The sequence below is a fragment of the Rhinatrema bivittatum genome, chromosome 3 (assembly GCF_901001135.1).
Source record: "Rhinatrema bivittatum chromosome 3, aRhiBiv1.1, whole genome shotgun sequence".
Taxonomy (NCBI): Eukaryota; Metazoa; Chordata; class Amphibia; order Gymnophiona; family Rhinatrematidae; genus Rhinatrema; species Rhinatrema bivittatum.
Window position 1 is genome coordinate 220,942,868 of NC_042617.1, and position 12,401 is coordinate 220,955,268.

At 49.7% G+C, this 12,401-nt stretch overlaps 1 protein-coding gene across 6 annotated transcripts in view; it reads right to left on the reverse strand.

The window, feature by feature from the left end:
- Positions 1–12,401, reverse strand: part of ERMARD (ER membrane associated RNA degradation) — a 452,987-nt gene that overhangs the window by 143,769 nt on the left and 296,817 nt on the right. The window lies entirely within an intron of this gene.

Genomic DNA, 12,401 nt, shown 5'->3' on the forward strand with positions numbered 1-12,401 from the left:
CTACACCTGAAACAAGTTTTGAAGGACAGACTGGCTACTGCATCAGTGTAATATGATGGGTTAAAAAAAATGCTCTCAGAACAAACATTATGCTGTCCTGTCACTTTTTAAGCTGGGGACTTGTTTTTTAAGCAAAAAGCTGTATCAGCAGGGCTTACACAAGTGGTTGTGGGGGAGAGTAGCTTGTCTGTGCCTGGGACCTGATTCAACAAGAGGAGGAATGCCTGGCCAGCAGCCCTACAGAAAGGTTCCCAGACTCAGGTGCTGGCTCATCTACACACACACACTTGTTTACAAAGCCCTATAAAAGTTCAGGGTCCTCCGGTGGGAACTTGGAGCCTCACCTGTGCACTGACGAGTGGCGCAGGATCTTTCCCGTTGAAGCTGTGTGCTCCCGTTTTTCGGTCGCACCGGGGTTCCCCGACCTGATGAGTGGCAGGATGCTGATTAGCTGTGTGCTCCTGTTTTTCGGTCGCACTGGGGGTTCCCTGACCTGATGCTGTTTTTCAGTCGCACTGGGGTTCCCTGACCTGATGTGTGGCAGGATGCTGATTTGGTATGTATTATAGTCACGGGAAATGAAGTATGTGTGCTGTAAATAAAGCTATATTTTCATTACTATATATCTCGTATCTTGTATCATAGTGTGTGTGTGTTAAGTACTGTGCAGGTCTGCCTACCTCCCATTCGGGCATCTTGTTACAAATAGTCATATCTATCCAGACAATAAAGAGATATGAATGTGAGGACAGAACTCCACATTACAGCCTTGCAGATCTCCTCCATGGGAACTGCTCACAAGTGGGCCACCGACACTGCTATGGCTGACAGAATAAGCCTTGACATGACCCCCAAGATGCATTCATGCCTGGGCATAACAGAAGGAGATGTAATCTGCTAGCCAACTGGATAGTGTCTGTTTGGCAAAGGCAACACCCTACCTATTCTTGTCAAAAGAAATAAAAAGTTGGGTGGACTATCAGCTTCTGTCTTCCAGAAAGAAGGCTAAGGTTTGCTTGCAGTCCAAACTCATGCGCCTTGGTGAGAATGGGGCCTGGGAAAGAATGTTGGCAGGACGATTAACTGACTAAGGGGGTCACATTTTCTATAGCTTTCACACGCGAAAAGTCCCTTTTTGCGTGCGATAGCTAGATCAGGGTGGAGTTGGGGCGGAGTTGGCACCGGAAGGGGAGGAGTCGGGGCGGCACCTTATCGCCGCCAGTAACGTGCCCAATAGCATCACCTTTCACGGTGGCACTATTGGTTTGCAAAAGCCGGCAGCGATAGCACCGTGGTGGTACTATCGCTGCCGGCTTTTGCAGGCCCGCTCCCCTGCTTCGCCCCCCCCCGCCCCCCGGTACCATGCGATTCACTAAGGCCTACGATTTTAGAAAATCAAGGCCTAAGATGGAAATCCGTCACGACCTTAGGCAGGATCTTAGGATGTGTATGCAAGACCACCATGTCGTAATAAAACTTAGTATAAAGTGAATAAGTCACTACGGCCTGGAGCTTGTTGACCCTGCGCGCTGAAGTGACCGCCACAAAAAATATGACATTCCAGGTCAGGTAGTGCAGCAGCTTCAAAAGGAGCTTTCATCAGCTGAACTAACACCACGCTGAGGTCCCAAGACATAGCAGGAGGCCTTAAGAGGAGATTTCAAGAGAAGCAGATTCTGCATGAAATGTACAACTATAGACTATACAAAGATGGCTGTACCATCTACACCTTGGTGGTATGCATCAATTGCACTAAGATGAACTCTAATGTAGTTGTTTTTTAAGCCAGTTTCTGATCGAGGGCCAACTGCTCACAGCACATGGAAAACCTACTCCAGTCTATAGGACTTTCTAGGGGAAGGCTTATTAGAAGCCACCAGGATCCAAAACACATCCTCTGAAATATCAAGTGGCTGCAGGATTAACCTCTCAACAGGGCCTGGAGGGTGGGATGCCGCAGTCTGCCTTGGTCTCACATGATGAGAATTGGGGAAGTCCCCAGTGATTGGTCTCTGGATGGACAATTCCTGAAGGAGTGGAAACCAGACTGGTCTCGGCCAATGAGGGGCTATGAGAATCATAGTCTCTTTGTCCTCATGAAGCTTCAAGAGAGTTTTTGACACTAAGGGGCGGATTTTAAAAGGAGCGCGAATAGCCTACTTTTGTTTGCGCTCCAGGCGCAAACAAAAGTACGCTGGATTTTAGTAGATACGCGCGGAGCAGCGCATATCTGCTAAAAACCTGGATCGGCGCGCGCAAGGCTATGGATTTTGTATAGCTGGCGTGCGCCGAGCCGCACAGCCTACCCCCGTTCCCTCCAAGGCCGCTCCGAAATCGGAGCAGCCTCGGAGGGAAGTTTCCTTTGCCCTCCCCTCACCTTCCCCTCCCTTCCCCTACCTAACCCACCCGCCCGGCCCTGTCTAAACCACCCCCTTACCTTTGTCGGGGGATTTACGCCTCCCAGAGGGAGGCGTAAATCCCCGCGCGTCAGCGGGCCTCCTGCGCGCCGGGACGCAACCTGGGGGCGGGTCCGGAGGGCGCGGCCACGCCCCCAGGCCGTAGCCACGCCCCCGGAACGCTCCCGACACACCCCGAAAACGCCGCGCGGTTCGGGCCCGCCCCCGACACGCCCCCTCCGAAAACCCCGGGACTTACGCGAGTCCCGGGGCTCTGCGCGCGCCGGTAGGCCTATGTAAAATAGGCTTACCGGCGCGCAGGGCCCTGCTCGCGTAAATCCGCCCGGTTTTGGGCGGATTTACGCGAGCAGGGCTCTGAAAATCCGCCCCTAAGAGAATTGGAGGAAATGCGCACAGAAGATGGGCGAGGGTGACTAAGGCTTGTTTGCCATCTGTCATGTGCAGGGGGCAGAACCGAGGCACCTTCCTGTTGCAGGGGGATGTGAAGAGATCTATGTCTGGCTTCCCTAGAGGCAGAATATCTGATTCACTACCCCCCTGGTCCAGGGACCACTTGTGGGGTTCTGTAGGCTCAGCTCAGCCTGTCTGCTACCATGTTCTCCATCTCTACCAGGTACATGGCCCTGAGAACCATCCCGTCGGACAGGGTACACAACCATATCAATACCGCTTCCTGACACAGGAGGTATGATTCCATGCCTCCCTGCTTGTTGATATTCCACATAACTACCTGGTTGTTGGTCTGGATCACGGAAACTTTGTTGGATAGCTGATTTCTGAAATGCAAGAGTACCTACCTGATCACCAGTAGGTCCAAGAAGTTGATTTGAAAAGAACGTTCCTGAGTGGACCAAAGACCCTAGGAATCAAGACCATTTACATGAGCTCCGCCCCCCCCCCCCCCCCCCAGGGTAGATGCATCAGTGTTTAGGAAAATTTGAGTGGGGAGACTCCAAAACAAGATCCCCTGTTTCAGATTGGAAAGTACCCGTCACCAGGACAATAAGTCCCAGAGAGACAGGATGACTTGGATTTAATCCTGGAGGCTCTAAATGGCCAGGCACCACTGTGACCTCAGGGTCCACTGGACTCTGTGCATATGTAAAAGTGCCAAGGGAGTGACATGGACGGTTGTGGCCAAATGGCCCAATAGCCTCAACGTGTGCCAGGATGATACCTACTGGCTTTCTTGAATCTCTACCGCAATGGTCGCCACAGTGACAGCTCTCTGGTGAGGTAGGAAGTCTTTGGCCTGAGCCTTGTCTAGCAGGGCTTCTATGAAGTCCAACTGAGGCAACGGGCTGAGATGGTGTTGTTCGGTGGACCCCTGACCGAGACAAGGTTGGCGCTACCCCCAAGGGAAGGTCCCTGCGGGTCCTTGTCGTTGGAAGGTGGCTGTGAAGAGCTGACCCAACAGGAGCTTCACCTTTACCAGCCCTTGTTCCCCGCAGGTTGAGCCCTTGGGTACCGGGGCCAGCAGGAATTAGGCGCGGGTCACTCAGGAGATGCTCTCCCAGAGGAGGGATGAAGAGATGGAGCCAGACGTACCAGAGGTCGGGGCAGGCAGCAGTCAAGGAGTGTCGGGAGCAGGCAGATGGTCGAGGTAGGTGGCAATCAAGAGACGTCAGAGGCAGGCGGATGGTCGGGGCAGGCAGACAAGCAGAATCCGAGGGCCAAGCGAGGGTCAGAGCCAGGAGATCAGTCCAAGAGGGCGAGGAGGAAATGGAGACCAGGAGCGGAGATGGAAGGCAGGAACCAGGAGGGAGCAGGAACGCAGGACCAGGAACAGGAACCAGAATACAAGAACACCAGGGCAGGAACCAGGATACAGGATTGCAGGGACAGACAACCAACACTCCGAAGAGACCTGTTGCCAAGGCGAGGTCTCATGGGCTGGGCCTGATTAAATAGGCCCCAGGCCCTGACATCCTTGATGGCCTGGAGGAGTTTTTCCCAACTCTGGCCCTTTAAGAGGCAGGGCGGATCACGCGCACGCCTAGGAGGGCCAGAGGGACACTGGCATCGGAGGAGATGCACCGGCCTGGTCGAGCCAGAGGGCCACGCTAGGAACATTGTGGGGGACCAGCTCCCTGTGGTAGGGCTGCCGGCCGCGGTCTCCCATGGCCGATAAGCACAACAGATGGGACTTTGGGTAGTTGAGAATGATCCCTAGTGACGCCAACACCCGAATGGTCAAGCACATGGACCTGATGGCCCCTGCCTGAGACATACTCTTGACCAGCCAATTGTCCAGATACGGGAAGACATGCATTCCCAGTCTGTAGAGGTGTGCCCCCTCCATGGCCAGCCATTTTGTGAAAACCTGTGGGCGGATGTGAGCCTGAATGGCAAAACCCGGCACTGGAAGTGCTGTGGTACCACCATAAATTGGAGATACTTCCTGTGACCGGGGAAGATCTTGATATGAGCTTATGCATCCTTTAGGTTGAGGGAGCATAGCCCTTCCCATTTTTGCAAAAGGGGGATCAAGGAGCCCAGGGAAACCATCTTGAACTTTTATCTTTTTAGAAACTTGTTCAAGGTCCTTAGGTCTAGGATGGGATAAAGTCCTCCTGTTTTCTTTTGAATCAGGAAGTACCTGGATTAGAATGCCCCCCCCCCCCTCCCTGCCTTGGTAGTACAGGCTTGACTGCTCTGGTCCTTAAGAGGGAGAAGAGCTCCACTTGTTGTATTTCCTGATGCGCTACTGGCCCCCAATGTGGGCATGGAGGGCAATTTGGCAGGACTCCCAATAGATTCAATTGATACCCTTGGCAGTCAATGGACAGAACCCATTGGTCCGAGCTTACACTGTGCCACTGGTTCGCAAAGTACCGCAGCCTGCCCCTGGTGGGATGGTGAATAGTCCTGGATATCGGCAATTGGTTTACACTTGCTATGGCGCAGTCAAAACCTCATCCCTGGAATTGATTGAGGAGCTGGCTGGGGTTTAAGGGCTCTCTGCTGCCTGGGAAGGCCCGGGAGCCCTGATGGTGCTGATGGGAGCAAGGAGGCAGAGAATAGTTCTTCCTCTGGTGAAAGAAAGACTTCCTTGGCCCTGGTCTCGATGGCCACCTGGATGAGGAGGACGGGTTCAGAGTACTGGTGAAGAGGAGTTGGAGGGACTCATAGTGGTCCCAAAGTTGAGCCACAGCATCCCTCTGAAGAGATTCTCTCTCATACTTGGCACATCAGCAAGTCATTCCAGTACTTCTGGTCCGAGATCCGAGGCTTGTAGCCATACCATTCTGCGGGCACTGATTCCTGCTGCAGAGATTCTTGATGCCGTTTTGAATAATTCATAGAACATAAGAATATAAGAAATTGCCATGCTGGGTCAGACCAAGGGTCCATCAAGCCCAGCATCCTGTTTCCAACAGAAGCCAAAACCAGGCCACAAAAACCTGGCAACTACCCAAACACTAGATTACATGGAACTCGTGTTTTCACACTCTAGACTTTTGTGTACCAGTGACATAAGGATGTCTTGCTGCTGTTGAGGCAGCTGCTCAGCCGCCTCCTGCACCAGTTTCCAGATGTCCCGCAAGTACTGACTCATGAAGAGCTGTTAGGCAGCGATGCAAGCAATAAACATGGTACCTTGGAACACCTTCCTCCCAAGAGCGTCCATCGCTCTGTGGTCTTTCCCCGGAGGCCCCAAGGAATGGGTCCGATTGCACTTGGCTCTCTTGAGAGCAGATTTGATCACCACCAACTGCTGAGGCAGCTGATGTTCATTGAATCCAGCAACCTTCTGGATGAGGTAGACCTCATCCGCCTTCATTATTAACGGAAGGCACTGTGAGGGGGTATTCCCATATCCTCAGCAACAACTCCTTAATGATCTCATGTACCAAGACTGACACGATCACCTTAGGAGGCTCCACAAACTGGAGGATCTCAAGCATTTTATGCCTGGCATTCTCCTCTGTTAGAAGTTGAAACAGGATGGCTTCCGCCATCACCCTCACAAACCCTGAGAAGGTCAAGTCCTCAGGTGGGGACTTCCTCTGCTCAGCTGGATGAGAAGGATCTGAAGGGAAGCCATCAGAGCCCTCTAGGAGGACTCCGTCGAATCATCCCCACATGTGTGATAGGGACCCTCATCCTCACTACATGCTACAGGGGATGGGGCCCTAGGTGCTTGGCCTTCGCCAGAGGTGTAGGAACTGATAGAACTGGATGGGGGACTATAGGCCTCAGAGTCTCTGCCAGTCTCAGTGGAGCTTCCTCCTCGGATGAACTGGCCACAACCACCATATTGGTAGGGGAAGGCCTCGGTGTCCCTATGGACACCGGTGCTGTCCCGGGTATCAGCGTCAGCTGGGTAGGGTAATGCACCAATAAGCATGTTGAGTTTCTCCAGAATTGGTAGGATGATGGGCAGGACCGGCTCCAGTGCCACAGGCTAGATGCCCTGCAGTGCCCGATCCACCACCAATTGGACTTAAGACGCCAGCTCCTCCTCAAATGTTGCCAATACCAATACCAACTGGGAGGAAGAAGGGGTGGACAGATCTTTTTTGGATTCACGAGGTGGATCAGCGACTGGCACCAGGTCTAATGGAGAACATCGTGGACCCTCAGCATTGATAAAGGAAGGACCCTCCTTGCCATGGCGTCGCTTTGGGGGCATCCTTGCAAAAGCCAGTGCATCACTGTTCCTGGCACCGTGCATCAACATGGACTGGTGTCGATGCTTCTTAGGCTTCCCTTGATGCTTGGCCCAGTCTTTCCCCATTGCCAAGGCTGAAGACGATGAACTCAACGTCTTCGGTCCAGAGGAGATTGGTAACGGTCGGTCTCTGGCGGCCCTATCCACTGACAGCACCGATGGTCCTGCCAATGTCGATGGTGTGGTATCCATCATTGTGGCTTTAAGGTCCATCGATGCAAATGCTGACAATGTCGATGGCTTGGACTTCCTCAAATCAAAGAGCTGATCCATCTTGTCAAGTCAAACCAGACGTCCCTTTGAGATCATTTGGGTGCACAAACGACTATTGAACATCATGCGATGCCCCCAGGATCTGGGATGGACATGGTCCTCGGGCACCAGGGGCATCAATGAAAACTGGACGTGGCCATGACAGAACAAAAGAAAGTGAGTGCAGACATGAAATGAAGGCAGAAGTCTTTAATGGTCCGCAGGCACCGGGGTACCGCTGCCATGGGGGGCATCGACCATGACAGGAAACTTACCATAAATGCTGAAAACCTTGACGAGTATACTATGGGAAGGCACCAAGAGGGACCCGGCGATGTAACAATACTGAAAACTGCGAAAAGCCACGATGAAAAAAGTTTCCACTAGGCCAGAAACAGCCAAAGTGAGCTCAATCATACTGCAAGGCTTACACAACTCCACAGAAAAGAAGAGACTGAAGAGTGGCTCCACGTAGATGTATAGTTTAGAGCATGCTGGGTATGCTCAGTGTGCCTAGTCAAAGTTCTAGAAAATTTGACATAAGTTTTCCGCATCGAGGCTCCATCTGATGATGTCACCCATGTGTGAGGACTACCATCCTGCTTGTCCTCGGGAAAGCCTTAATCTAAGATGTTTGAAATCTTTGTTTCAATTATTCTTTTCTCCATTTCATTTTCAAGCAAGAGCTATGTTTCCAGCTATTGTGTTCTTCAATAAATTTTTCAAAGTTTTAAAATTCAGCTTGTCTTCATGCTAACCTTTTTGGGGAAATTTTCAGAAGGATTTAAGGGCATAAAGCACAATCTTTCATGTAAATTGGCTTTTGAAAATCAACTGGCGAAAGGGGGAAAGTATGCATGTTGGTCGATTACATGCATATTTTTCTTCGTTCTGGACGTTCCAGGGAGCAGAGTCGCAATTTAGCTAAATTGCTTACCTTGTAATAGGTGTTATCCCAGGACAGCAGGATGTAGTCCTCACATATGGGTGACGTCACCAACAGAGCCCTAGTGCGGGAAAGCTTTCTGTCAAAGTTTCTAGAAACTTTTGACTGGCACTGTGGTGCCCCTGAGCATGCCCAGCATGCTATAATATTCTCTGCCACAGGGGTCTCCCTTCAGTCTCGTATGTAGCAATAAGTATTAGCTAAAAATAGACTAAGAAAAGGAATGTGTCCCAACTCCGCGGAGTGGCGGGTGGGTTTCGTGAGGACTACATCCTGTTGTCCTGGGATAACACCTATTACAAGGTAAGCAATTTTGCTTTATCCCAGGACAAGCAGGATGCTAGTCCTCACATATGGGTGATTAGCAAGCTAGAGGCTGAGTCATTTAGTATTTAGGCAACAGTGAATTGTTGTTGTTAAAATGAGTCAGCCGAAGATTACAGCAGATTGGTTGCAGAAGTAGTTGGGTTTAAACTGGAAACAAGTTTTTTAAGACAGATTGTCTGGAGGCTGAATCTTGTCGTCCCTGTTTGTCCAGACAGTAATGAGCTGCAAAGGTGTGAAGAGAACTCCATGTTGCTGCTTTACATATGTCAAGGATTGGCACTGAACGATAGTGTGCTACTGAGGTTGACATTGCTCTTACTGAATGTGCCTTTACTCTCCCTTGGAGAGGAAGGTCTGCTTTTTCATAGCAAAACTGTATGCAATCTGCTAGCCAATTGGATAGAGTATGTTTACCCATTGCTTTCCCTGGTTTGTTTGGATCATAAGAAACAAAAAGTTGATTGGATTTCCTGTGGACTGCCGTGCAGTTTAAATAGAAGGATAGGGCACGTTTACAGTCCAAGGTATGTAAAGCCTGTTCTCCTTGGTGAGAATGGGGCCTTGGGAAGAAAGTGGGTAAAACTATGGATTTGGTTCAAGTGGAATTCCGTAACTATTTTGGGAAGGAATTTTGGATGTGTACGGAGAACCACCCTATCATGTAAGAATTTCGTGTAGGGGGCGTATGTTACAAGTGCTTGTAACTCACTAACCCTTCTAATTTGATGTAATAGCTATGAGGAAGATAGTCTTCCATGTGAGAAATTTGAGATCACAGGAATCTATGGGTTCGAAAGGAGAACGCATAAGTCTTGTTAAAACCAGATTCAGGCCCCATTCTGTGACTGGTGGCCGAATTGGTGGTTTAAGTTGAGTCAAACCTCTCATAAACCTACTGACAAGAGGTTGAGTGGAGATTGGTGCATCTCTTATCCTGTCATGGTAAGCTGAGATTGCACTGAGATGTACTCTTACTGACGAAGTCTGGAGGCCAGAGTCTGAAAGATGGTATAAATAGTCTAGTAGAGAAGTGATGGGGCAAGTAAAAGGATAAATATTGTTTTGTCTGCACCACAAAGTAAATCTCTTCCATTTTGAAGAATAGTTCTTTCTTGTGGAAGGTTTACGTGAAGCTATAAGCACTTGAGAGGCATTGGTTGAAAGATTGAGTGGTTGCAAAGTCAAGCTTTCAACATCCATGCTGTCGGGGATAGGGATTGAAGGTTTGGATGGCGCAACCGACCTTGATCCTGAGTTATGAGAGTGGGAGCTATTCCCAGACGAATTGGATTCCTGATTGAGAGGTCTAGAAGTGTGGGAAACCATACTTGGCGAGGCCAATATGGGGCTATGAGTACCATGGACCCCTTGTCCTGTTGTAGCTTCACTAGAGTTTTGGTTATGAGCGGTATCGGAGGATACGCGTATAGTAGGCCTGAATTCCAAGGGCGAGCAAAGGCGTCCTTGGCTGGCTGGTTCTTCTGTTTGTGTAGAGAACAGAAGTTGTCCACTTTGTGATTCAGATGTGACGCAAAGAGGTCTATTGTTGGTTTACCCCAACGTTGAAATATCCTGGTCGCTGAGGGATCCAGTGACCATTTGTGTGGTTGGAACTGACGACTGAGTCGATCCGCAACTACATTGTGAATGCCTGCCAGATAAGTGGCCCGGAGAAGTATTGAGTGGTTTAGGGCCCAACCCCAAATCTGTGCAGCTTCTTGACAAAGGAGATACGAGCCTGTACCTCCCTGTTTGTTGATGTACCACATGGCTACTGTGTTGTCCGTTTGGATGAGAAGAGTCTTGTGTGAAAGGCAGTCCTTGAACACATGCAGTGCATAACATATATCTTGAAGCTCCAGGAAATTGATTTGGAAAGTTGCTTCGAGTTTTGTCCAAGTACCCTGGGTTTGGAGATTGTCTATGTGAGCACCCCAACCCAAGGTGGATGCATCTGTAGTTAAAGTTATCTGTGGTTAAAGTTATCTGTGGGACTGGTTGTTGGAAGGGTAAGCCCTTGCGCAAATTGTCCTTGTTTTCCCACCAGAGAAGGGAGGAACGTAGTTGGTGGGTTACTTGAATTGAAGAATGTAGTGGTTGAATGGCTTGGATCCATTGTGATCTTAGAGTCCATTGGGTTACCCTCATGGCGAGCCTTGCTACAGGCATGACATGAACTGTAGAGGCCATGTGGCCTAGTAAAGTTAGAAACTGATGAGCTGTTGCTTGTGTCTTTGAGTGAATCGAGTTTGCCAACAAGGACAATGTTTCTGCTCGATCCTCGGGTAGAAAGGCCTTTGCAAGGACGGTGTTCAGTTCTGCTCCTATGAATTGGAGCAGGTGAGATGATGTGAGATGGGACTTTTGATATTTGATGAGAAAGCCCATGGAGTGAAGTAGAGCAATTGTTTGGTTGAGAGAAGTTATTGCTCCTTGGTGAGATTGACTTCTGATGAGCCAGTCGTCTAGATATGGGAAAACATGGACACCTTGTTTGTGCAAGTGTGCTGCTATTTCTGCCAGACATTTGGTGAAAACTCTGGAAGCAGAGGCGAGTCCGAATGGCAGAACTCTGTATTGGAAATGTTGATGACCCACCATGAAGCGCAGATACTTGCGATGAGGAGGGAATATTGGGATGTGAGTGTAAGTGTCTTGAAGATCCAGAGAACAAAGCCAATCTCCTTTTTGAAGAAGTGGGAACATGGTGCCTAGAGAAACCATCCTGAACTTCTCTTTCTTTAGAAATCTGTTGAGATTTCTGAGGTCGAGGATGGGACGTAGGCCTCCTGTTTTGTTTGGAATGAGGAAGTAACGGGAGTAAAATCCTCTGCCCTGCTGAGTCCGAGGTACTAACTGGACAGCCGTGGCTCTCAGAAGGGCGGATAATTCTGCTTGTAGATGAGTTAGCTGAGATTTTTGCTTTGGGCAGAAACTCAGTGGAGAATCTGGTGGAATGGAGAGGAAATTTAGTTTGTAACCATGGGCAATTATAGAGAGTACCCATTGGTCTGTTGTTATTGTTTGCCAGTGTGTGTAAAAGTGGGATACTCTTCCCCCCACTGGAAGTTGTATTTGAGGATTTAAAGGTGTGGCTTGTTCTCTGGCCTGAATCTCAAAACCCCGCCGCTGGGCCTGACTGAGGCGGAGGTTGCGTGCGAGGAGCTCTAGGTTGTCTTGTTTGGAAGTGTTGTTGTTGAGGCCTAGTAGATCTACTCCTGGAAGTTTGGGAGTAGTATCTTCATGGCCTGTAGTAAGAACGCCTAGGTTCCCTCCGGGGTAGGCGTAGTTGAGGTTGTGTGGAAGTATCCTTAGGCATTTGGGACAGCTGATGTAATGTTTCTGTATGGTCCTTTAGCTGTTGGACTGCTTCTTGGACCTTATCACCAAATAAGTTGTCTCCCAAACACGGTAGATCTACAAGTTTTTCCTGGACCTCAGGCCTGAGATCCAAGGCCTTGAGCCATGCGTACCTGCGAGCAGTAATCCCAGCAGCTGCAGTCCTGGAGGCAGTGTCAAAGCTATCATAAGCCGCTCTCACCTCATGTTTCCCTGCTTCTAGGCCTTTGTTAACTATGGCCTGTGCTGGTTCTTGAAACTGTGCAAGTAAAGAATTTGTAAATTCTTCTATCTGTTTCCATAAGTCTCTCTGATACTGTGTCATGTATAACCGGTATGCAGAGATTCTGGAATTTAGGATTGCAGCCTGATACACTTTTCTTCCCAAGGAATCGAGGAAGCGGTGATCCTTACCCGGGGGAGTTGAGGAGTGAGGGCGGATACA